The sequence below is a fragment of the Vidua chalybeata genome, chromosome 1 (genome assembly GCF_026979565.1).
Source record: "Vidua chalybeata isolate OUT-0048 chromosome 1, bVidCha1 merged haplotype, whole genome shotgun sequence".
Classification (NCBI taxonomy): domain Eukaryota; kingdom Metazoa; phylum Chordata; class Aves; order Passeriformes; family Viduidae; genus Vidua; species Vidua chalybeata.
Window position 1 is genome coordinate 82,008,811 of NC_071530.1, and position 26,707 is coordinate 82,035,517.

Here is a 26,707-nt window from a genome sequence, read left to right on the forward strand (position 1 = left end):
ACATCAAGGGCTGTATGAAAACTGCTATAGTGAAAACAAGTCTATCTGTCTGTAATTGGTTTTAAATTGAAGGTACTATATCAATTCCTCAACTGAAATGGTCATGGAGCAGAGATGGTAATTTTCAGAAAAAGATTCAGTGTAACTTTCAGCATTCTCATAATCCAGTCCTAGAAGCTGAGAATTCAGAAGGAAGGTGTTATTTGCACTTGGGTTTTGTTATTTTTTTTTCCCAAGTATTCATCCACAAAGCTCATCCAACAGTAGATGTGGATTTGATCAAAATCATGGAACATAACAAATAACAAAGTAGTTTCGTTCACCACAATATAAGAAAGATATTAAACTACTAGAGAGCATCCAAAGGACAGTAACAAAGATGATGTAGAGCCTTGAGGGGAAACTGAATGAGGAGTGGCTGAGGGCACTCAGTTTGTTCAGCCTGGAGAAGAAGAGGCTGAGGCTCATTGCAGTTACAGCTTCCTCATGAGGGAAAGAGGAGGGGCAGCCACTGATTTCTTCTCTGTGGTAACGTGTGATAGGATCAAATGGTCTGAAGTTGTGTCAGGAGAGGTCTAGGCTGGATATCAGGAAAGAGTTTTTCACACAGGGGTTGGGCATTGGAGCAGGTTCCCCAGGGAAGTGGTCACAGCACCAAGACTGACAGAGTTGAAGAAGCTTTTGGACAACACTCTCAGGGATACGGTGTGACTCCTGGGGAGTCCTGCACAGGGCCAGGATTTGGACTTGGATAATCCTTATGAATCCATTCCACCTCAGCATATTCTGTGTTTCTGTGTGGTTCTCTAATATATTCCAAGATTCAGCAGCTATATTTCCTAATCCACTAAACCAAAGGTTTTGAATGAATTCTCACTTTTGTTAACTACAGCAATAGGCATTGACTGAAAGTGAAAGAAATATAAAATTTCAACTAGATAGGAAATTTAAAGTCCCCAACTTTTAAATAAAACTTTGATGACAGGAAAACTGCAGAAGAAATTGCTTCTATATTCTTCTGCTGAAAAGTGCTTTCTTTTGTCATGGCCCTATGAAATAATCTGTACAATGGAAAAATTGTTTATAATAGTGATGCATCCAAAATAAAATAATTGATATAGAGCTTGGAGATTTTTAACAATAGTAAACATTTTGGTTTGGTATCATGACTATGCCGTTGCTTATTGCAATAATAGGAATAAATGATCCCTATACAAATCTTTATAGGGAACCATTTTTCCTTTCCATTAACTTTTTCAAAAACAGCTTTGTTAGCAAAACTTTTCATGAGAGCTGCCAAAGATACTCACATTTAAGAAGAAATGTTCTGGTGGCTTGAGCATAGAAACACAGGTGCAGGCATCTAAGCCAGTTAAAACTGCAGCCTCATTCCACTGGTGTTGAGCTCAGTTTGGATTTACACCTATTCAGACAGCTTATCAAATTTTCGCCAGCTTGTCAAATTTATCAGCCTGTTCATTGGTTTATTTAGTTATCCACAGGTAATGTAAGATAATGCTTTACAGATCATCTGGGACACAAAATAGAAGCTCAAATGATGGGTGGTGACTGTTTTTCCATCTTACATCCCATCACATATTATCCTCTCCAGTGATAGTTTTGGATATTTTAAATAATTTAATTTGATGAATTATCTTTTAACAAATTGGATTCTAAGTTGGAGAGGGTAGAGAGTATATCGCTTTTCTGGCCTTCATTACTCAGATTTATATTATTTGACTGCCTTTTTTTTCTTGATTTAGCGTCGTTTTTCAAACTTTGTTAATAAGGATTTTTCTGCCCCATTCGGTATTTAATGTCAGCATGACCTGAACTTCATCTTTTTGTGCTCATCTAACACTTTTCTCCAAATCAGAACGCTTTAAATGTGTACTCAAACCTCAGTCATACATCTGTGCTTTTCTAAGCTGTACTTTTTGTTTGCCTGGTTTTTGTACTAGTGGAAGCAGCGCTAACCTGGAAGGGAACACCAAGTTCTGCAGTGATAAATTTGGAGTCTGTTCAGAAGAAAAGAAAAATCAACTTCTTTAATGTTTTATATTCCCTTTGAAACTTCCTTCCTGATATTATTCAGGTGCCATAGTGTACAAGTGTATTTCTCTCCCAGTGCTCTTCAAGTCAATACTTGCAGTAAATGCCATGTCTATGGGATTTCTTGATCCCATGAAATGTTGAAGTATGTCTGGTACTAAAACAGACATAAAACTTGCCATCAAGCCATACCACAGAGATGATAGAAATGTTTTCAAATCTTATGATTTGGCCCCAAATATGGATTTCATAGAAATATTCATAATGTCTCAAGAACATCCTTAGGTAATTTTTTTTTAATCCTTGTCGATTACTTATCCATACCCATAATAAGCCCACCTTTGCCTATGATTTCCCATGAAATATGAGTTAGGATTTCCCCTTAGGTACAGATTAGAGTAGAAGATACTTTCTAGTAGTAAAAATGTTGCTCTTAACATACACTGTGCTGCAGAAGGGCACAGGTTGAAGAGGGAATTCAACTATTCCTATCATTGGCACTTACGTAAAAAATGAAACTAAAGGAAGGTTAGCAGCTTGGCTTGTTGGAAGTGGGTTTGGAATATGAATTCCTTACTTAGATTACAGCAATTAACATGACATAATTAAAAGCCGTCATGCAAGGTAACACCAGAAGTGTCTTCAAGCCTCTTTCCTGGAAGTAAATGGGTGCTTCTATGTCTGTACTTCGCATTTTTCTTATCTGGATATAATCCTTTTAATGATAGCCTTTCCTTGTTATGGAATCAAATATTTCTTCATTTTTTTTATTTTTTTTCTCACAGGAACTGAAACTATCCAAGTCGTAATGGGATTATTTTCTGCATAGCAATCCTCCTCTCCACCATAACTGAAAAGCCCACCCACCTGTTACCCTGTGTGCTACAGCACTAAGTTTGTGTGGTCCTCCCCTATTCCAGTACAAGTTTCCAGACACTTTTGCAGTTGCCTCCATCCTATCTGTTTCCAGTCAAAAGCTGGTTTCTGAATTTTAAATTTTAAATTTATGAATTTTAAACATGATACCTGTGTACTCTCTAGTCATCTGTGATTGGGTTGCTTCAGACTCCACCTAACAAGACATCTCAGTTCCTCAATAAAAATGTGATTACAGAATGCTCATGTGTATACGTAGGGATAGACAACATTATTGGAATATTGGTAGTTTTTCAGATTAAGGTAAACATTTTTCTGAGAAAAAAACACAATAGGTAAGTGAGCACAATCCTCTATGTTAGCAATCACTTATGACAGGCAAATACGTGAATCAGATCTCAAAATCTTACCCAGCCTTTATGATTAAATTCATAGGAGAGCTTGATAAAACAAAACCAGAAAGTAGCAAACCTCTAAATCTTCAGTAAACACATTGAAATTTCAGGAAAGAAAAGTTCATCCATCATATCTCTTCAGCAAATGCACTTAATCTAGAGTTCAATATCTATTAAAAATTTGCACTCAATTTTTAAATGCTCACAAACACAAAGTAAATAACTGAGCAATCAAAAAATGTCCTAATATTCAGAGGAGCTGCACTCCTGTCCTTTTTCAAGAACTCTGTGATGACATCAGCCAGTTATCAACCTGGAAAATTTACAGATAATAACATTTAAATATTCGGTGGCTGTTTTAACCAACATGAGGAGCCTTCTTCAAAGTTTTCCTGGAAAAGCAGGAAGGCTTGTGCTGCTGAGCAGGTCAGGATTTGATTTGTTTCATCTGCACATTTTCTAACACAAATAACAGGTGAGATTCAAGGCTGTTGTTTTTTACATAACTCATGTGTGTGTCTGTGAATGAAAAGTCCCTGCTGAAAAGACAAACTGCTGTTCCACTGCCTTATGGCTTCTTACCTGCTGTTTCTAGTCTGGTTTTGAACAAAACGTGTATATTCTTGTGTTTCTGGGCTCACACGCTCTCTCTCCTGTGCACATGTGCACAAGCACATACCTATCCATTACAACAAACGGAGACTGGGACAAGGATTGCTGAAGTCACTGTCAGATCACAGTTTTCGCTTTTTGCGTGTGTAATGATACTTTTATCATCCTGTTCCCTGTGATCATATTTCTTACTGGTGCTTGAGAGCTCACACACCAACTGAGACCTGGTACATAAACACAAAACAGCAAATCAGGTTTCTGTGTGGGAGTTCTTAATGTGAGTTACCTCAATATTTGAGCAGTAGTTGCTGACAGACTTTGGCTTAAATAATGTATTATTATCTACGAAGAAAAGTGTGTAGAGGGTTACTCAGACAGTCAATACGAATTCAGTTTAATATCCTCTTGATTTCTTTATTACCGAAAACAATACCAGGGTTTCAGGGGCCAAATAGTTATCCTTAGCAGGGGTACCACTGCCTTGCTAGCAAGCTGGTCTGTCATTCCTGCTCCAAAAGATTGTTCTATGAAGTTTCAGTGAGGGTCAAAAGGGATGCTAATAAAAACTAAAGCACAATGCACACACAAAGTATGCCCACTCACAGGTGGGTTCTTTTCCTAAGAACCTCAAGTGTCTGCTAGCATGGAATCTAAGTAAAACTAGTGTTTCATGAGGAAAAAAAACATGCTGACCAGCAGTAATAAAGCACCTCTAGGCCAGGAGACTTACAAGATTATGTCTAATGAAATGGGCCCAATGTAGTGAACTCAGAGCTATCATTAAAAGGTGAGCAATTGCCAGCAGTGAAGCATCATGGGTTCCCTCTAATAGCAGACTCAGAAATGTGTATCAGAAATGGCATCTGCACCGGAGATTCTGTTTATTAGAACCCTGTGTCCAGATGGTAGGTTTCAGTCTTCTTTGTTTGAATGATAATAAACTCCTGTTTTCTTCTCTGCAACAAATAACATTTCTACAAGAATGTTAGCCACTTTAACAAGTTAGTAATTTAAACTGACTTCAGCAATAGCCCCATAACCTTTCCCTCATCAAAGCCTAGATTAGTAAAAAATAAAGACAATATTATTTCAGAGTCTGGCTTCTACCTACACTACAAGTATTAAAGTTAAAATGTTCTAGTTCAGTATTTTTGTCATGCTATCTGCTTCAGCCAAATCAACAAATAAAATAGATGACTGACAAGAATTTTTACCTTTGTGAAAGCATGTGAAATGGCATTTATCTTACCTAACTGTGAGCAAGTGTTAAATTTTGAAAACCTGTTTAAAGACAATAAATGTAGTTGCAAAATAATTTCAGTCCGAGAAGACTGAAGCAGAGTTTAAAATATTGATGGTAAATATGATTAGAAGTCCTAGAAGTCCTAGGGTGAGAATTAAAAACAAATAAATAAAAAAATGTGTAATGTCTACAAAGGTCAAAAGGAAACAAGCCATGTCATAGGCAGGAATTCTTGTGATTCTTAACAGTGCCAGTAGGTGACATGGGTAAGTGACCTTTTGCTCTTTTACAGTGGGAAGTGTTGAAATTATTTATAAGCCTGAATCTCACCCAGAGATCCAGACTTATTCATGAGCCAAGTCTACAAATTGTTGTGAGGGATAATTTTTGTTCCAGAGAAGCCGTAGGCAGCTGGCAAAAGAAGAAACTCTTCCTTCACAAGAATAGATTAAAGGTGGCACCTTGGTTTTGCAACAAACACTGCAGCCCTTACAACACCTCGGCTCTTTCAGCAGCTGGAAGCCCACCTGTTCTGGCTGGTTAACTGAGGCTTCCAGCTGCTGAGGGCTGCTGAATAAGGTCTGACAGGTGGGATGAGCTGGTCCCAGAACTTCCTTTCTGTAATTTGTTTTTGCTGGGTTGTGCTGGTTGCCCACACCAAGTCACCAGTGGATGTATTCACCCTCTAGTCAGCCCAACCACACCTGATCCTTCATCCTGTTGGCATGCAGCACCTGGGAACATCATGACATCTCCCCTACCAGTTGTCTGTGCATCAGTAGCCAAGATGAACAAGAGATGGTACAATCCCTTTTTATTGGTAGGGGCATAGTGGCATGGCAAGATTAAGGAGCAGTTTTATCAAGGCACAGGGTTGCATGACTCTCACTGAAGGGAGAGTGAGCATGGAATTAGTAAATTCTCTGAGGTGCAAAACTTGTGGCAAAGGCAAGCATCAAACTATAGCTTCTGATCTAGAGATTTCTTCAGAAAAGATAATCCTTTATCTCACAGAGACTATTTTGAGTAAATATGTCACAAGGCTCCACATCTCACCTATAACATCCCTAGAAAGAGGTGGGGTCTCATTTTTGCCTGCATGGTCTGTTATTAAAGAAAGATCTGACACAGGTCCAAGCAAATTCTGAAATCTGGATGAAAGCATATCACATTTTAGTGTTCTCTAATTTTTTGCCACGCTGTAGCTCATCAACAGTTTTGGCAAAACCCACAGATTTTTCAAGCCTTTTTTCCATAATGTAGTGCAGAAATATGCATTGGCATTATCCACTTCAGCAGAAGGAAATGTGAGAATACTTGAGCAAATATAACAGTCCATCATCTCCCTCAAGCTTTTGTAAATTTACCTGCAGAACTGGGATGCTATAAATCTGTGCATAATTAGGAAAATTCTAATGTAATCTGAACTATGCTGTGATCCTTGAGAAAGGAATAACCATTAATCTGTAGGAACTTGGAGACGTTTAGTGTGCTGTTATTCCCCTCTCACATTCCATGTGCTATCGCTTAGCAATTTCACTGCAAAGATAAAACAATACTACTGGAATGAAACACATTAACACTGGCTAATTGGTAGGTCACTAGAAAAGAATTTTCCTCTGGATGGACAGAGTTTTTTTAATAGGTTTCCATAGAAACCTATTTTCACCCCCATGCTGTTTTGTGCTTTTTGTATTAGTCAGGATGAAAAAAAAAAAAAAAAAAAAAATTGAGGTTGTGGACACAGAAATACAGAATTAATAACTAAAGACAAGGAAAAGCTACAAAACCAGAACATTGTGCAAACAAACAGACCATACAGACTGTTTGCAGAGTCTTGTGTAACATTTCTTGTACCCACACTCCCACACTTTCCTACCTGAAGGTAGAGCTTGATGACTGCACCTGATTGTACCTAGCTGTGAAGCCAGATGTCCTTGGAAAGCTAAGACCAGTTACGATTCTCTTTCTCACATCCAGTGACCACCTGTTGTCTGTGTGTCCCACAGGAGGGGATAATCAGTATCAAATAAGAGAATGGGGAATAAGGAGGAAATGAATATTTTTAATAGGGTTTTTCATGGCTTTAACAGAGCAGAGGCATCTAAAAGTAGATAGACAATGTTTTTCTGATGTTTTATTTATGCTGTCCCTTGCAATTACGCTGTTCCAACCTGAATGGATGAATCATTTATTCCATAGAGTATTGTAATATTGGAGTTTTTTATAAACTCTGCTTGTCTTCCTCTTGAGTCTTCTTTCTTTTTTCTTTTTTTTTTCTTTGTAATAGCAATTACATAACTCACAGATTAATTTGGTTTGTTAGGCAGTTAACATTGGATTTTTAAAGATTAAGCTGAGGTATCATTCAGATTTCCAATGGGCAGCCCATTCTGAGAGCTCACCAAGGAGTGATGCTGCCACATAAAATGGAGTCACTAAAATAATGCAACTTTAACTTCAATCCTAGCTTTATTTAATGGATGTTTTCTAATGGCATAGAGTGTGTCCTTAATTCACCTCTCTGTTATGTGGGATCCTTGAATAAGGAATTCAGAGGCAATAATTTTAATATTTTTTTCCCAGAAGCATTCTTTATTTTGGAGTCAATCAGCATTAAAAGCAAGACCATCTTTTATTTATTTATTTATTTATTTATTTCTGTAGCTGCAAGATGTCAGTTTGGAATGCACGTGCTTTCTAGCGAATGACCCATAAAAAAGATCTACACACAAACATTGATAACCATGTTAGAGACGGGGCAAAGGACAGGCAGAGCTCTGAACTGAGATTTGTAAACTATACAGAAAAGCTGGAAATTAATACGCTTCTGGTGTAAACAGGGACAAAGGATCACAAGTGAAGTTCAGGGCAGAACCAGTGGAACAGTGATCTCTGCCCCAGTCAATACAGTTCCCATCAGGGAGTCCTCCTGAGATGTGCAGCTCTCCGGAACAAGCCGATCAAGTGCTCCTATGAAAGGCTGAGGTGCCCATACACCTGTAAATGTAAAGCAAGGACATGGAAATAGTATTAGTGTCTGTGATTTTCTTTCATCTGCCAGGAGCCATCCAACAGAATTCCCTAAGCCTCTGAAGGGTGTTGGTGGGTGGATTTTCCAAAGGTGGGTGTGAAGTGCTGCTGTAGAATACAATCTGGCAGATTACAGTCAGTCCATGCAGCTGTCAAAGGCAATGAACAGCAGAAGTTACCAGCAGCACTATTTTCTACAGGCAGAAACAGACTGACAAATTAAAGGCAACACCTGGATCAACTGAACATTTCAAGCACAGCCATTGGAGGCAGCCTGATACTGGGAACATAAGAGAATGAAGGCTTTGCCCTAGCTGCTCTGTCCTGGCTCCCCATGCTGAAGAAGGGTTTCTCATTCTGACAAGCAGGTGGAGTTTTCAGACACAGGGCAAGACTGGCTGCAGTGTAAAGCTGGTGGAGGTTGTGTGAGGTAGCTCCTAACAGGGGCCGATGCTTGGAGATAGGGAAATAGTTTACCAGCCTGTTTCATGTACTCTGGTTTACAGAGCTGCCAGATTTCATGCTGAGAATCTGACAGCTTCCCTCCACCCCCCTAAAGCCCAGCCTGACCCTCCATTCTTCTAGCTGTACAGTACCACTGTGTTGTACTTGCTTTAGTCAGCTGCCAAGGACCCCTGTGTTGTTGGCTTTGCTGAGTCCCACAGCCTGAGAGCTCCCTCCCTCCTTGACCCTTCAGCCTCCTCTCACAGCTCCACTACAGAATAAATAACAGCAGTCCTGAGAGAGAAAGATGGGAACTGTCAGAAGATGATGAGAGAGAAGGGATCAAACACAGGAGGGTGGAGAGGAGTGCAGGAGCAGACAGTGCTCTCATGGTTGATGCATAGGGAGTGATGATTAATTGCAGCCCCTGGACTGTGAGATGTCTAATCACACATAGTTCTTGAAGCTGGTGAAAGAAAGGTGCCTCCAACACCTAGGCCTCATATGCACTAATCTGTACTTTGGATATGCCTGGATTGGTCGAGGAGTCTCTGTTTGTTCTCAGCTGGGACAGGCTCGGGGTGTGTGTTGTGCTCAGACCTTCTGACAAAAGCAAGAGAGCAGTGTAAGGAAGAGCCAGACTTTAAAGGTCCAGGTCAGAGTCGTGACTGCACGTGCAGGTTCTCCTCTGAGAGCAGGAGATGGCAGAGATTTCCAAACTTCAGCCCGCAAAAGTTATGTTGATTGTCAGCTGTCGGCAACTCAGAAAGAAATCATTCTCCTCTTAAAACTAGAAAAGGATGAAGATGGTATGGGCTGGCTTTCTTCTTCACCCTTTCTCTCAACAATGTAACGTGTAACCAGGTTGTGTGTAAAAGGTAGCCCAGACTGATTAAGTATATTGTAATGATGTTGTACTTGCTTGACATTTTCCACATTACTTTTGTATGTGACAGCCTGTGATGGCAAGAATTGGACTAAATGTGTATTCTGTTTCCAGCAGCTCCCATATTAATACTTAGATAGACATATATGTGTCAGGTTAACATGGCAATTAATTTTTACTAAAAAAAAAAATGTATAAAAGCAGTTCTGGGATAAAAGCTTCTCAGTAATGCCTGGACTGCTGAATAGTGGGGTATGGTGAATACTGAGGTGGCATATCCTTCTTAAGAGATTTTTTTCTCAGCCTGCAGCAGTAGGATGAAGCCTCATTTCCAGAAAATTATTGTTTCTACACACCTTTGGTCTCTATCATTCTTACTTTATTCTGGAAAAGAGCTAATCAAAAATCCCCCAAATTAAAATAAACTTAATAGAGCCTCCTGCTACTCTTTTCACAAAATTCAGTAGACTTTCATATGGGCAAAGGTTGAATAATTGACCTTTGAAATCTTCCTCCTCACCCACCCCAAACACAAGGAACCCCTGGAATAATTCTCCTATTTATATCATGAGTGTGAAAATTAAAAAATATTTCTTCCCCATTCCAGTCTTTCTGATGGAATCTCCTAGTTCCCTGCAGTGCTGCCAGAAGGAGACAGCACCATGTAAGAAGCCAGGACAAATCCCTTCACTTGCAAGCACCTGTATGGGCCAACGGGGCTGTGAGGGAGGGCGTGGAGTTGCAAGAGGATATTACTGTCCTGATAGATTAAAAGATGGCTCATCAGTGCTGGTTCACAGTGAAAGAAGCAAGGCCAAGGACAGCTGGGGATAGGGTCATCAGGCCACCCAGCTATCCACACTTTGAGGGTAGACTGAAAAGAGAAGTGAGTGAAATATGGGACATTTAGGAAGGAGCCCAATGTCCTTGCTATAGCAGTGTCCACCAAACCCACAGGAGGGATTTCTGGGCACAGATGAGCTCTAGCCTCACAGGTGATAAGCCAGAGGAACGTGTATCCAAGCAGGCCCATGGAGAAAATTGTTCCAGACTTGTATCAGTAAAGGAAGCAATGGAGCAGTGCACTGCAGATCCTAAAGCAGTGGCACTGCAATATGTTTTCCCTGGGAGCTGTTGCAGCCGGGTAGAGGCAGATCAGTTGCACATTTCTGGAGGAACAAAAAAAATCAAAATCTTTTGTAAGAAAATGTCACTTTTAAGAAATTATTTGACATGGAAAAATCACGGAAGTTTTGAAGTAGAGCAACAATTCTGTGTTGACTTAGGCTGATTTTATTTCACTTTCTGTTTTCTCAAATTATTTCAGATCTGATTACATTTCTGCATTCTTTCCTCATGTAATTGCTCTTCAGCTAGGCAGCAGCATTTAAGCCTGCATAGAAGTAATTTTGTTTCAGCATGACTGGTTGATCTTTTGGGGTTTTGCCTGTGTTTCCATTCCAAGGGACATGCAGTTTTCAGATATACACATTTTACAAGAGGCCACTGTGGTGGGCTGGCAGCTGTCACTTAGACTAGATTCAGTGTTTGAAATCAGTAACAGGCATCGCTCTGGATCTGAATGTGTGGCAACAGGAGCTGCAATTGCCAGTTTCTGTGACTGACTCTCAGATGTGCATGCAAAACAGTGAATACTCATTTATTTCATAATATAGATTCTATCTTCTTTTCCTGAATGGATGTAGCATGAAATTGAAGTGTTAGGAGTTATCTGATTTCCTAGGCAAATCTTAATCTCACCTTGCAATGAGTGCTGCTGAAGTGCTGTATTAATTGGGAAGATATAACCCAGCTCAAAACCAGCATTGTTCCATGTAAATGTTTCCGAAAAGAAGAAGAAAATACAGCTGGAGGGTTTTGACCTTTCTCGCCATGTGTTTGTTGCTGAGTGAATGTTACAAACCACCTTTGTGGCAATCCACAGATGAGATGAGGTGGCACAGCCCTCACTCTGCAGATAAGTAATATTTTTTGAACTGTGCAGATGCCTATCTCAGTGATAATATATTGCCCCTGTGGAAGATCAGCTGTGGAGACTCAGCATTGAAGGAGTGAAGGAGAATCATGGCAGAATTCACAGTCAGCATACCTAGAATATTTTTCTGCGTCGTAGCCAATGACTGATCATAAAAATGAGTTAAGAATAATGTGTTTCTAGTGAGTGTTACAGACTGTCCCTAAGACTATCTGTCACAGGTACTTCTAAAATATTTCTCAATTTCTATTTAGGATAAAACTTAGTGAAAGCTGTTATTCGTCATAATGCAAAGTTAAAAAGAAAAGCCACTTTATGTTTTTGAGAGGTATTAATGAATGAAATGCATATTCTTCCCTTTCTTCACTCTGACATCTGTTTATCTTAAAAAGAAATTAATAAATAGAGAGAAAAATGAAAGACATGCAAAAAAGTAGCATGCAGATGACTCATACAGTTTAAGATGATTGGTCTGGGAAAGGTTTCATGGGAGAAGGTACAATAGTTGGAGTAAGACTGGAATCTCAGAGGGACCTTTTCCTATGTGATCTGCTCTACGTGATATTGTCTTGTCAGTGAAGTTGGACTAGATGAGCTCCAGAGATCCCTTCTAACCCTAAAAATCCTGTGGTTCTGTGATTTTCTAATGCTATAACTTATATGATATACTTTGCAATACCATATCACACATAGAATTTTATATTTTGTCATATACAATTGCACATTATGTATTTATCTGTGATGTAACATATTACAACTTCTTAATGTATGAATATAAAATTACGTAGGAAACAATAATTCATTTTTATAAATCACAATTGTTTTTTAGTGTTCCCCTCATCAACCTGCCCTTGTCCAACACATTTGACACATTATTTTAGTCGTGGCATCAACAGATACTGAAATGTCATTGTCTATTCAGATCTACTTTATGGGAAGGTGTAAGGAGTGCTGTACAGAATAAGCTGGGGAACAACACAGTGGGCTAGGTGCCTGACTTGTGTGAGTTAAATATGTGGTTGCTCTGACTGCAAGGACTAAGAAGGGGTATATATGGATATTCTCAGTTCAGTCAGAGAGAAAGAGAGAGGTTTTTCTAACCAGGCGAGAGCCTGGGAAACAGTTGGGAAAGAATGTAAATAATTCTCTAATCTCTCTTGTTGTTCACAGTGTTTATAGATATGTTCTGCCACCGTGCGTCATTCACTGCACACCAATGGTGTGAGATGTTTTTACTTTAAGACCAATGAAATTAATCTGCATGATATTCTCTATATATAGAGCGGTGCATTTGAAATAAATCAGTTTCATTCTTTGCCTTCTGACTTGGAGTCATTCTGTTCCTGTCCTGCCTCAACAATGACAGGTATAGATACAGATATAAAGATATAGCAGGAACCAGAATATCAAACCTCAGCCACTTTCTTCATGCTAGATGTCTTATTTAATACATTACCCACATTTAACATCACCCCTTCCAAATTCTTCCTAAATGTTTGGATGAGAGGAAATTATTCATAATGCTGCTTCCTGCCTTATATTTAACCAATGCCAACAAGTAACCTGTAGCACTGCACTCCTGACTTCTGCAGCAAGTGGTCTCTGCAGCCACTTTGTGTCGGTAGCCCACTGACAGCCCCGCTGCCTTCTGCCCATCCTGCTCCCACCGTGCTGCCTCAGGTACCAAGCTTCAGCCAGTCAGGAACACCAGCTGATGCTGTCCATCCTCCTGTGGTGCACTGCATGCACTGGCACTGCCTCACCCTGCTGGCACAGCCCTACCTCTCCAAGATCATCCTGCAAAAGGGATCCTTGTCGAGGCTACTAAGCCCCTTCTGCAGCAAAGTTGAGCACACACGTGCCTTGTAACACCAGGCTGGGGATAAAAGGGAAAGGGCACTGTGGGGGCTATGGAAGGAGAGGAGCAAGCAAGACATGCTGGCTGGTGTGCAGGACATGCTTCTGCAGCCCACCTGCCTGTCCTGATGCTTCCCTTTGCTCCCTGGCAGAGCTCCAGGAAGCAGCCTTTGGGAGCCCACTGTCAGCTTGTGATAACCATGAATGATCACAGAGTTCCCTGTCAGCCCTTCTTGACTACAATCATCTGTCTGCCTCTCTCAGGGGTGGAAAAAAATGCCTGAAAACTTACACAAAACTTTTTTAGGGGATCTTTTTCTTGAAATTAAACAGCTAGAGTATTTTGACTTCAAATATTGATGATCTGAAATGAAAAGGGGTAGTTGGGACATTGCCAGTGCCTTTCAGCAGTCAGTCATCCTTGCTCTCACCAGGTAGCACAGCTTTTGTCCCTCTCATTCAGGAAAGCTACAAATCACTGCCCATTTGATCACATCCTTGTCATAAAAACAAATAAAATCAATTAAAGCTCACACTTCTGCATGCTGTTGTTTCATTTTTAATGGTAGTTTCATTTGGTACCTACTTCTTTTAGCTCACCAGGAGGACTATATACTCTCTTTTATTGCAATCTCAGTGCATTTCATTCTGTGCACTGTCCCTATTTGATTATGGAAGATGGAAAAATCCTCCAACAATTTTTTTTCATGGAACGTGGTCTGCGCTAAGTTGCCTCCCTGGTGCAATGCTCCAAATTACTGTTCACTGTAGACTTAAAGAGAAAAAAGGCTGTGCAGCATATTTTGGAGGAGGACAGTAGTATTATTGTGTTAATAACCAGCATTTCTTCAGGGGTGAAGAAGTGAGGTTTTGAGGATGACATCAACATCCACTGCATAATCAATGTGCCTGGAATTCCCAAAGCAGCATAAAAACAGCTTCTACTTGAATTGATTTCCCCCAACAATGTTTTGGTAAGTCTCCATCCCATTTTTAATTCTCATTTTGCTAGAATATTGAGTGCAGAAAATGGAAAATACTTGCAAAAAAACCTCTGAGTATATATTTGGCTCTCATAAAATGTGACAGTTGGATAGGAGTTCAAGCAGAATTTTAAATAATTTTCTTATATCAAGGTCTGCCCAGGCTTGCTCCATATATCAGACCTATTGATTAAGACTGGTTGGGACTTCATAAGAGAAAATATGAACCTGGGTCATGTTTAAGCACAGATTATGACAACAACCCTCCCTAGAAATATACAGCCAGCTAGGGATAAAGTGGACTCAGGCAAAACTTACCAGCTTGAAATCAGATTCATTTTAGGGTTTATTCAATATAGAAATGAGAGAATAGTTACTGTGGCTGCTGAAAAGCTGGTTTTAATCTGAAAAAAAAAAAAGCTAAAAGGAATTTTCAGTGAAATTTCAGCTATTTCTTTGCCAGCACTCTGCTCTCTGTGATATCTTCTCCCCCAAGAAAACCAAACAAAAAAACAAAAATTAACCCCCCCCCCAAAAAACCAAAACCTAACCAAAACTCCAAACATCAAAACCCCAATATGTCAACAATAGAAGTATTTATCTTGGAAAAATTTTTCTGGCAAAGTTAGCTACATGTTTATTGAAGTTTTGCATCTGGTGCTTTGTGTCCACATTCTCCTCTGTTGATGTAGTTGCACACCTTTATACTATGTAACCAGAGATATAGCACAGTCTTCCCAAGGAATCATGGTGCTACTGCTAATGGAGATCTGAGGCAGTTCAATTTTAATTCCCAAGAAATACTTCACAGCAGTTCTGAGAAGACTTTTTTTTCCCCCCAAGTATTCAGGTATTCACATTTTATGACAAAAGCAATATTTAATCTCTTGCTGAAAAGGGGGCTGCTATGACAGCAAACTCCAACTTTCTGCTAAAAGCAGTTCTGGAGGAAAACTTCAAATATGCTGCTAGCCACAACTACACAAAATGGTGGGGGGGGGGAGGGGGAAGAGTGTTAAGATCTGTAATCTGATTCACAGGATATCATAGAGTATAATGATATGAAGTTTGCCATTTAAATCCATTCAGGATTTGTTACAGGCACTCACTGTAGGCTACTAGCATAAATAGCAGTAGTTTTTGCCAAATGCCATGCTATAGTCATTTGTGTTTTGGTCTAATTTTAAGAGTATCTGTACCTAGAAATGCTGGCATTTGTTTCTGTGCTCTCTGTTGTTGAAGATGAGCAATATTTAATTTTAAGCTCCAAAGACATTTCCCGTGTCAACAGATAAACTCCCAAACCCCCATATCTATTTGAAGCAGAATTCTTAGTGTGGCAGTGCTTAGGGAAATTAGCAGGAAATGTGGCATGCTCTGTACTTTTGAAAACAAGTTTTATTTAGATATTTCAAAATGGATTAAGCTGCCTATTACAAAGTTCCTATCTTTTAAAACCTGATGCTTAGTTCGTCAAAGAGAGTTTTGTACTTGGCTCATTCTTTCTTTATAATGTATTCATCCAAATCATTGAACTTTCTTGGCTTCTTCAAAATAATTTTTTATTGATGCAGACACTGTTTTGAAAAACGTTTTCAACTATTAATGCAGGCTAAGAAATAATGGCAACATCATCAGCAACAAAACCCTCCTGTGTCTGTAATTCTACCTGTAAATCAGACAGAATTGGTCAGATTTCCTTGTGGATGCCCAACTAAATCTGTAGATTAAAAACTTGTGTATTAGTTAGTGGCTTTAGTTAATTGTAAATGTTTGTAAATTTTAAAAGTTGAATTTCATAGCTAGTTGTCTCAGAGTAGGACATGAGCTTGACTAGAGAGGTTAATTTCTTTCCTGGCATGACCAGAGTATATATTGTTTTTACTTAGTTTTGATTCTGTCTGTCAAAACAGGACTACATGAAAATGTTTAGAGTATTAATTTTACATTGAATTAAAATTCAAAAGACTATGAAAACATTAGCTTCTTGAATTCCCTTTCAAAAAATAATTACGTATTCCCCTGCTTCACCCCTTTCTGAACATCTGTAGCGATTTTTCCAGGAGTGTGTTGAGAGCAATAATAGCTTTTACAAGATTCAGAAATGTTGCTAATAAAAGCCAGATCATGTCCCACCCATAAAATTTAAATTTCACATTTTGATGCAACATGAGGTTGTATCACTTCTGGTGCAACCTGTAATCTTTTTTTATTTAATGGATTATGTGTTATTGAAGGGAGAAAGAAAGAAAACAAGGTAGATGAATGTTCAGAACCTGCTTTCAGAAGGGTGTTTTTCTTGATGTAGCACCTTGCAGACCAGCTGTTTGCTTTCCTGCCCCACTGTGAGGAAGACAACATCACTTGCAGGCTTGGATCGCCACATGGATGCTGGAGCTCAGGGCAGCAAGCTGGGCTTAAATGGCAGCTGCCAGTGTTGTGGGAGCTGGTCCCCAGACACAGCAAATGCTCTGCATTCCTTCCCACTGGCTGCCAGCAAGGGCATCCCATTGCTGTCCTGACTGTTTTGGCTGGCCACTGTCAGGTGGTTCCATCGCTGCAGCTCTGCAACAAGCACAGAGATGATGTTAAAGACTGACATCACTCTCTTATGTGCTGAACACTTGTAAGCAGATCCCCTTGCTTCACACCTTCCAGCAGAGCCCCAGACAAATTCTCCTTTCCTTACTCCTTTTTCCTACAAGAACTCGTGTCAGAAGCTGCTGCCAGACATCAGTGTGACTTCTCTTCCTGCCACATGTGTACAGCTGGCAGGGCCAGGCCCTGGTGTTCTGCTGCAAATCACAAGCAATTCCCTTCTTAGGAGAGGCTTCCTGTTTTGAAAGAAATGTTTATCTAGCATAATAAAATTATGTAAGGCTCAGGCCAAGCCATTCAGCCATTAGTCCCTTTCTGTTCTTTTTTGTTTGCCATCATCTGTCATAAAAGCTTCCTTTTTTGGTTTCCTTTTCTGAGAAATCTTTGGGTAGATGGAAGGAAAAAAAATCTTTCAGGTCTCCATTACCCTGTTTACAATTAATGTTTTATGTTTAAATAATAGATCAATTCCACCATCTATTGTAGAAGTCAAAAGGAACAGCATGTTTTACTTTCAATCACAGACTTATTACTGGAGAAAGACACAAATGGGGAATGACTAGGCTTTGCTTCTGTGGATAATGAGGGCAGGGCAGGGCCGTTCTCCTCTGAGGGGAAATGCAGATTATGAAGAAAAGTAGTTCTTCTCAAAGGGAAAATGTTTCCACATAGAAAATATTTGAAGGCCACATCAATTTTTCCCACTTACTGTTTGCTTTTTTTTTTTTTTTCCAGTAGTTTACAACTAGCTGAGATTACTCCTCATGCACTGGGCAACAAAATTGACTTGGTTATGGTAGGAAATAAAGTGAGAACAAAAGGGAAGCATAAGCTTTTGATCTCTCCTGCACTCAAAAAATTTTAATTTTTCTCCAAGCAACATGAAGAGTTTCTACAGCTTCTGTGAACCCTAGCACACCTGATGGGAACCTGTCGATACTTTGCTCTTGAAAAAGTGCAACACTTATAAAGCGATGTGTCAGAATGTGTACTGTAAATTTCTGCCTTTGAAGGCAGCTGGACATGACATTAAGTCTAACTGTGAAAATTTATTCCTTTCTCTACTCCCCTGGGTAAAAAGAAATTGTTGACAGCTACTGAGGGGTGGGATGTGGAAAGAGAAATTGGAGTAGAGGAAAGGAAAGGCAAAGCCTGAGTGCAAAGGCTTTAATTAAGAAACACATCCAGGGTTTTTTGACTGAGTAAGCTCCTGTAAGTTATGAAGATATTGTAAAAGAAAACAGCAACCTACTTTAAGACTGAAAGAGGTCCAAAGGGGAGTTTTACCTAGTTGAAACAGTTTTCAGCTTCTCTGAGATGATGAAGTATGAAGAAATCAATGAAAAGTACAGAGTATGAAGTGGCTTTGGCCAGTGTGACATTGACAGCACACCTTAATAAAAGTAGAAATGTGTTCTCTTTATTTGTCAAAATTAGGCACTGCATCTCCATAAAACCACTCTAATATTTCAGCTGTCTGAGACTTCACTTGCTGAATGTGCCTCTATGTATGAAGAAATGCAGCTGAGCAATTTTAGGAAGTTTTTCTTTGCCAGCCAAATTTGTAGGCAGGCGGTGTAGTGATTGGCCTGGAAATTATATTCTCCTTATTTCTCACTGTTTCAATCTGTGTAAAAACAAATCTCTTTTCTTCATGCTGGTCTACAACTAGCCTTTTCACAGCCACACAAGCAATAATATCATTTTGTTACAATTTTATCGTAAAAGTACTGGATAAAGCAACTAAAAACAGAACCATCATGTGCTATAAAAAGCTTTGAGAAAAAAAAAGCAGTTTAAAAAACCAAATTCTCTTATTTCTGGAAAGACAAACACAGTCTAAGACAAAAGAAGAGCAGGTGAAATCTACTTTATTAATGTTAACACTGTTTTCTTGAGTCAGTCAGGGTGAGATATTATACATCCAATAGTGTGTAAAAAAATTTTTTTAATTGAGCTGTACACTTTTTTAAAAAGTCTGGCTTATCTTGACAAAGTTAGAAAGTACAAAAGCAATGATAAGCTAGTGGAGATTTAAGGTTGTCCCATTCCCATGGTGTAATAGGGGTTTATGAAGATAATAATGAATATACTACTTTTTCTTTTCTCTGTCTCTGTCTCCTCCCTTTCTTTGTCCCTGTGATATCTCCTATCTCCAATAATCTACTTTTTTGCTGCCTAGATCCTATCCCAAATTCCCTGTTTGTATATCTGGCTTTTTTTCTCTTCCCATAAATTCTCCTCCCACTTACTGAGTTTTTGTCCATTCTTTTCAACCAATTTCCTCCTCCTCAGGCTGGATTACAACTGAAAAAAAAAAAAAAAAAAAAAAGCCTAACATAAGAAGAAGAAGAAAAAATGTACTGTACCGTAAAAGATTCTGTAAACTTCTAAAGCTATGTTTGAAAGAGTTTGGTTGCAGTTGTTCATGTACCATATACCTTTGAACTAGCTTATTGCTCAGGATAATCTCTAGCCTTGTCACTTTAATCCTTGTTATTCTTTCTCCCCCTCAAAACCTTTCAGTACCTTTTGCATGTTATTACACACTGTTTTATCCCTCTGGAATGCTTTTAATTAAATGGGCCATCATAAGATTTCCTCCTTGAAGCTGATGCCAGGAGGCATGATTGGGCAGTACTAGGGGGAATGAAACACATGGGCATGTGTCAATAAGAGATGGTATAATCAGATTATTGCTTCATTTTGTCATCAGATTTCTGACCAATGCAGAGTGCTGTATTAAATGCAGAGACCTGTGTGAGAGACCCATGCATATGGTGAGAGATGATGATGTTTTTTATAGGCATCTTTGAATCTTTGTGACTGAGTTTAAGATACATGTAATTGAAATTGCATCAATATGTGCTGTGTTATGTATTCCCAGAAAAACTACCTAAGAGTTTATTTAGGAATTACTTAAGGGGCAATGAGGCTTTTTGCTCCTGATTAGATATTTAGTGTGACCCAGTTGGTAGAACAATTACATTGTGTTCAGAGAAAAAAAAAATGCATATATACATATAAATACAAAATTTTTATAATTATATTCATTTAGGAATTCTCATTTCAGATGCCTTTGAAGAATTCAACTCTAAATGTGAATGAATAGTTTTCTTTAAAGAAAACCTGATGATTCTGACTATGTATCATGCTCATTTCAAAGTTTTATCTTTCTGTTTAAAATTAATTTAGCTAAATTTGTTTTCTGGAGTCGGCCAAGCAATTGCATAAACTGGACCAATGCTCAAGGCTTTGTTTCTCCAGTATGGAGCTAATATCACTGAGCAACTATGTATTTTTATTTGAAGCAGAGTAAACAGATTTTTTTTGTGAGTTCAGACAACTTGGACAAATAACATTTATTCTTACAGGTTTTCTGATGTTCAGCAGTTTGTTAACAACTTCCATCATCGATATGCAAGGAATACACTGAAATGGAAGAGATACTCTCAAGCTAATGCCCTCTCTGAGTAGCATCCTGCACACTTTAATTAAGAAAGGCAGAATATGTCCTCAAACTTATCTGCAATATTTTACTCTACTCTTTTTTTTTTGCAATCTGTTGTCTTGCTAGATTTGTCATATTTCACCCTTATTTGGTTACATTCCATGTACACAGCTGTGTTGTGACTTCACACAGTGAAGAAAACAATTTAAGTTTACTTTGTATAGCTTCTTTTAGTTTAAAGACCTTTGCTGGTTTTGTCTTTATAGTAAATTTTAAGCATAGAATTTTTAAAACATGAAAAAAAAAAAAAAAAGGAAATTGAGGTTAAAAAGTCCAGGGAAACTTATAAGTAGTAAGAGATTGTTCAGAAAAAATGGTCATGGATTTTTTTTTTTAATGGAAATATTCTATTTTATCCCTTCTTTATTTTGAATATGTAAGCAACTTTTGGAAAAAATGCAAATAAGCTCACTTGTTTAATTGCAAGTAACTTAAAACACCTTTAAAATTTATTAAGTGTGTCAGTATTTTGTTTGCCCTGAATCAATGTAATAGAATAGCAAAGACATTTAAAATAACAAATAAAATTATCATTAATATATGCTTTAAGTTTGAAACAAAGATAAATTTACATAGGGATACCTAGGGTGCTGCAATGGTAAACAGGAAATAGATGTTCAACTTTTCTCATTTGTGGGATCCATAAAAATATTTCCACTACATCTTGGTGAAGCCTTTAGGTTTATTTGTAACTTGACATATTTCAGGCTACTAGCAACAGATTGGTGGGGCTTGTGTTGAGAAGGATGTTTAGTTATTGTTTGCAGAGTACTTATAAAACAAGGCCACAGGCTCCAGTGGTCCACAGATCACAATTTTGAGAACCACAGATACTTGGCTATAGGCTTGACCAGGGCAAAACTCAGGTGTATTTTAAACAGGCTGTTTGTGCCATCATCATCAAAGCATTTGGTTACCCCTAATTTGCAATGAAGCTCTCTCAGCAGCAATACCACAGTCAGATGATCAGGGTTGGCCACATGCACCAGAAGTTCTGGGAAATAGCTTCCTCCAACAATCCCAAATATTTAAAGACTGCATTTGAATATTTGCCACTCCTTCCACAGCTCTCCAAGCCAGGAACTTAAACCAAAGTGTGGAGCTTGGCTGCCTGCTTTGTGCTGCTCTGCCGAGATTTGCAGATGACTTCTTCTGTGCCTGTCCCCATGCTGGTAAGGTGAAGCCAGGGTGCAAGTGCCATCCCATATGGAAGAGATGTGCAGGTAGGAAAGGAGGGAGAGAACTGGAAGCAGCTGCTTCAGGGTGTGGAAGGCCTGTTCTAGGACGCAGCTTTCTTCCAGTTCTGCCAAAGTCATCACATTCTTGCAGGCTCTGCAGTGCACAGCTGCTGTGGAAAATCCAGCCTTGGGTATTTGAACCACCAACATAATTTAAACTAAATGTAGTAACCTTATCATCATTCTTTCATTGTCAGACTCAGAAATACACTTCAGTAATGTTTGGATTTATTTTTCAGTATTAAGGAATAACATATGTTAATTTTTTTCCTCTGATGAAGAAATACTAAGAAAAACCAAGCAGATAAAATGAAGCAAGTATTTGTGTGGGCATGAGGAAGTATCTAGGTGTTAGAATTTTTTTAAATCAGCACTTTAAATCCAGGGAAATCTGAATTTAGGCTTTGCTACAAGCAAATCTTCTTATGTTAAGATGAATAGCATACACACAACCTTTCTTCTGGTTTATACTGCCATCACTAGTGGGGAGTACTGGGGAGGAAGAATGCAAATGCCAATCTCGAGACTTTAAAAGTCTAGTTTAATACCATGAGCAATGCCTTAATCACAGTTATACATGGATCATAACCCATAAAATTATTATGGGGTGAGTGCATCACTGCTCCAAGCTGCTGTCAAAGAGCGATTACAGGATTCTGTCAAACTAGAGGGCATATCAAGGAGGGGCCCAAAAGTCTCTCTCCTTGACTCAGTAATAGGCAATACCAGCATTAAAAGTTAGGATGACGGACAATAATCTTCTTCAAAAATCTACAGGTGACACCAAAGGGGAAAACAACTGCAAATGCTTTTTTTAAAAGTGTCCAATTCAAAGTGATCTTGATAACTTGGAGAAATAGCCCCAAACCACTGAGGTGATATTCCGTAAAACTGAGTACAAAGTACAGCATTTAAAAAGAATGACAGAAGTAAAAAAATAGAGGAAAAAATGGTCAGGCTGCAGGAAGTGTGGAAGGGATGAGTGTTTATTGTGGACTAGAGACTAAATCCAAGTTGAATAATGCAATACGTATGCAGAAATTGGAAACTCATTTTATATTCTCAGCATTAGTGATTTCTCAGATGGAACACTGAAATCCAGCTGCTCAGAGAAAAGCCAGACAAATTCACAGAGAATAATATTTCTAAGAAAAGACAAAAAACAAAAACTTTAAAAAATAAAAGTTGATAAATTATCTGATTTTTATCTCTTAAAGCACCAAGAATAAAGCATGACCTATATGGAAACTTGAAGGAAAGAGTTTTACTAAGTGCTATAAAAAGGGAAAATAAATGTGACTGGGAGCATGTTTTACAATATTTTAGTATATAAAAGACTCCTATGAAAGAGATAGGCTAAGATGTACCTTATGTCCTGACAGAGTAAAACAAGAGATAGTAGGGCTTAACCAAAACTGGAAAAGTTGAAGACCGGCTTGCAGAAAAAGAATTTAGGCTATTTCACTGGTTAGCAAGAAACAGAGATCTGTGTTTGTTAAACAGAGATCTGTGTTTGAGAGGTCATGAAAGGAAACTGGAGATACATAGCAAGGACCTGCAAAATATCCTTGAACCTGTCTCAGAGCAGAAGAATATTCTGAATGGTATCTTAATATCCCAGAGTTCTTGGGATGTCCTGTGCAAGGCTTTTCCCCCTAATCACTCCATAAAGATTTTAACCCAAAGGTCTTTAAGCCTGAGTGTACCTCAGAGAAATCACAAATTCTGCAAATCTATTTCACATTTGTAGCTACAAATCAAATCTGTTGCTTCCATCAAATTGTTGGAAGGCTAGCGCCCCTTCTATAAATGGTTCCTATAAATGTTTTTTCTTGGTATGTGAGGATTGTCCCGGAGATTAATTTTTCTTCTTGAGAGTTTGCCTGAGGTTTTGGTAGAGGAGATGTATGGAAGCAGGAACCACCTGGCCAAATCAAAGGGTAAATGCAGATCCCAGCTCCTTTCCCTAATGCATCCTTGCACTCACCTGTATCAATGCTTTGACAGAGATTTGCATTCAAAGAATCTTTGGGGAATTTTGTGCTTGCACGTGGATACAAGTCTTTTTTCATGATTAGTGGACCGATTACTCCTAAATACTGTTACATAAATCTATATGGCCCAACTAATTTTCAAGGAGACAAGTCACTAAATGTTTGAGTGTAAAATATCAAAATGAAAACATTTGCTTCCAGAGAACAGTATCAATGCAACCGATCACAAACCACTGGTGGTTCATGTCTGTGGTAATCAATGCTACAGGTAATTTCTTGCTATTCTCAAAGTTCGAATGACTTAAGCATAACAAAATTTAAAAAGTACATTCTGAGCAATTTGATGATGAAAAAAAATCCATTATTGAAAAAGTTTGCCTATGTACAACTGTGTATCACCAGCTGTTTCCTTTCATTTGTATTCAAAGGACCTGCAGCCCTGCTGTTTAAATTACTCATGGTATTGGCTAAATGGATGGAGTGGGACATGTTATTTGCATATTGATTTGTTTTGTATGGAAATAATTTTGATGAGTTTTTACCTTATTAGATTGTGCATTGTCATAGTGTGTATATGAATACAACAATCACAGATTGGGGAGAAGTTTTAAAAAATGGAAATGCAAATACATATAATTTTTATTTAATTAAAATGCATTTAATATTTAATTAATAAACTCTCATGAATTTAGGGACTGGAAATTAGAAAAACAGAAGATTTAAGAAGTTGTAGGTATGAGGTGTGAGCCTATGTCCTCGATGTGTAGTCATCAGCTACCCTTTGAGCTTAGCTCAAAGACACAGGCTGAGGTCTTTTGGGCTGCCAGCAAAGGGTTTTACAGGCTGGGTGCTTAATTCTCATCCATCATGCTCTGTATTCCTGCTCATGAAAATTTTAAAATTTTACTTAAAGAAGTAACCACCACACAGGGTCTTATATAAGGTGACTCCAGAAATCTATGAAGGGCAGCATAGGATCTGGGGATCAGATTTGGCTAACAAGCTGTTCTCCTGATTTCTTGTATGCAAATAAAAAAATCAGCAGCAGTTTAATCTTGAAAGTAACTCATTACCTTACGTGTATAAATCTATATCACACTTTTGGCATTCCAGAGGTAGATGCATTAGTGACTGTTTAGCTGTAAATGTCTTTCCACATAAAGACAATGAGTGCTTGCTTCAATGAGCACTGACTCAAGGCTCCTGGGGATTTAAGGACCATACCCGCAGCTGTTTCTCTCCCTAGTCACAGTTGTCAGGGGGACCATCTAATGGTGTCATGTCCAAGGCACAGCCGTTCTGCCTAATTAGCTATTAGTCTGGCGGAAATCCCTCCTCAATGAAGGTTCAGTACAGCTTGTCTTACTTTCAAGAAGCAATTCTGATACAATTTCACCAGAAGTGACCATTTGCTTGTTTGCAGGGCATTGTAAGAGCCTTATTTCTTGCTTTATAATGCCTCTGTCAGACATCAAAGGGTAACTGACCAATTACATTTAACTGTTTTGCGGAGACGTACCTCAGTAAAACATCAGAAGATGGAAACTCCAGTCACACATTGGAGAAAAAAAGAGACTTTATAGTAAATGGATCCTTCCATTCTCTAGGCTTCCTAATTATTTTGTTGTTAATGTGAAGCCTCAGCATTTATTAGTAGAACCTCTGCATTTCTATTGTTCTATTTTTTAACAGGTTAACCAATCATGTAACTGCTGCAGAGTTCAGAAATACATATTTTGTATAATTTGAAGAGTGACTCTGAAGATCAACAAAGTGCAAAGCTCAGAAATCTGCCAGATGGTTCAAGCAGAGGAAGTACACTACTCCTGCACTTTTCGCAATTACAATTGAAATAGTGGGATTTGGAATTGATCTGAAATGACCTCTTGGGTTCCAAAGAGGTTTCTTACACAGAAAAAAAATAGATTCATTGTTAATAAATCAGTATTGTTGTTGTACTCCATAGCAGCATACACTTTTACCATTGACAATTTTTTGAGAGAGAACAATAAAGCTTGAAATTGTATATTAAAAATTGGCCTGCTCAAAATCCCAAGACACATGCCTTTAACCTGTTAGAAATCCATTTTAGAACCTCACAGTGTGCCCCTCCAGAAATTTATGGAATTTCTGCTTATGCCTCTTGGGGAGCACTCTAGTACTCACCTCTGACAACAGGAGAAACAAGAAGGGTGTGTAGTGGATTGATGCTGGCTGGATGCCAGGCACCCACCAAAGCCTCTCTATCACTCTTCTCCACAGCTGGACAGGGAGAGAAAATATGGAGGTTCCTGGATTGAGATAAGGACTGGGAGAGGTCACTTACCAAATACCATCATAGGAAGAACAGACACAAATTTGGGATATTAATTGAATTCATTATTAACCAAATCAGAGCAGGATAATGAGAAGTAAAATAATCTCCTTCTCTCACTCCTCTGTCCTACCTGGGGTCTACCTTTTTCCCTTCAGTGGGGCAGGGAGATGAGGAATGGGGCTTATTGTCAGTTCATCAAATGCTGTTCCTGCCGCTGCTCAGGGAGAAGAGTCCTTCTCCTGCTCCAGCATAGGGTCCCTCCCATGGGAGACAGTCCACCATGAATTTCTCCAGTGTGAGTCCATCCCACAGGCAACAGTTAGTTCTCCATGATCTGCTGCAATGTTCCATGGGGTCAGTACTTCAAGGGTAGGCTGCTTCAGTATGGGTCCCCTATGAGGTCACAAGTCGTAACAGGAGATCTGCTCCAGTGTGGGCTCCTCTTTCCATGGATGTGAAGGTCCCTGCCAGGACTTTGCTCCAGCACGAGCTTCCCATGGGGTCACAGTCTCCACTTAGGTGTTCACCTGCTCCAGCATGGGGCTCCTGCATTGGCTATGGGTGGATCTCTGCATCCCTGCAATCCTTCATGTGCTGCTGGGGCACAGCTGCTTCACCATGGTCTGCACCATGGGCTGCAGGGGAACCTCATCTCCAGTGCCTGGAGCAGCT

At 38.9% G+C, this 26,707-nt stretch overlaps 1 long non-coding RNA gene across 2 annotated transcripts; it reads right to left on the reverse strand.

Moving 5' to 3' along the window:
• Window positions 1-15,961: 15,961 nt before the first annotated feature.
• LOC128793808 (uncharacterized) lies at window positions 15,962-26,359 on the reverse strand. 2 transcript variants are annotated; one of them, XR_008432893.1, is made up of 5 exons: window positions 26,166-26,359; window positions 25,885-25,980; window positions 19,228-19,282; window positions 16,654-16,942; window positions 15,962-16,046 (listed from the first exon to the last, which is right to left on the reverse strand). It is a non-coding gene; the product is annotated as an uncharacterized LOC128793808 (long non-coding RNA). The 2 variants fall into 2 exon arrangements; XR_008432892.1 differs by lacking the exon at window positions 15,962-16,046 and having other exon boundaries at window positions 16,568-16,942.
• Window positions 26,360-26,707: the final 348 nt, after the last annotated feature.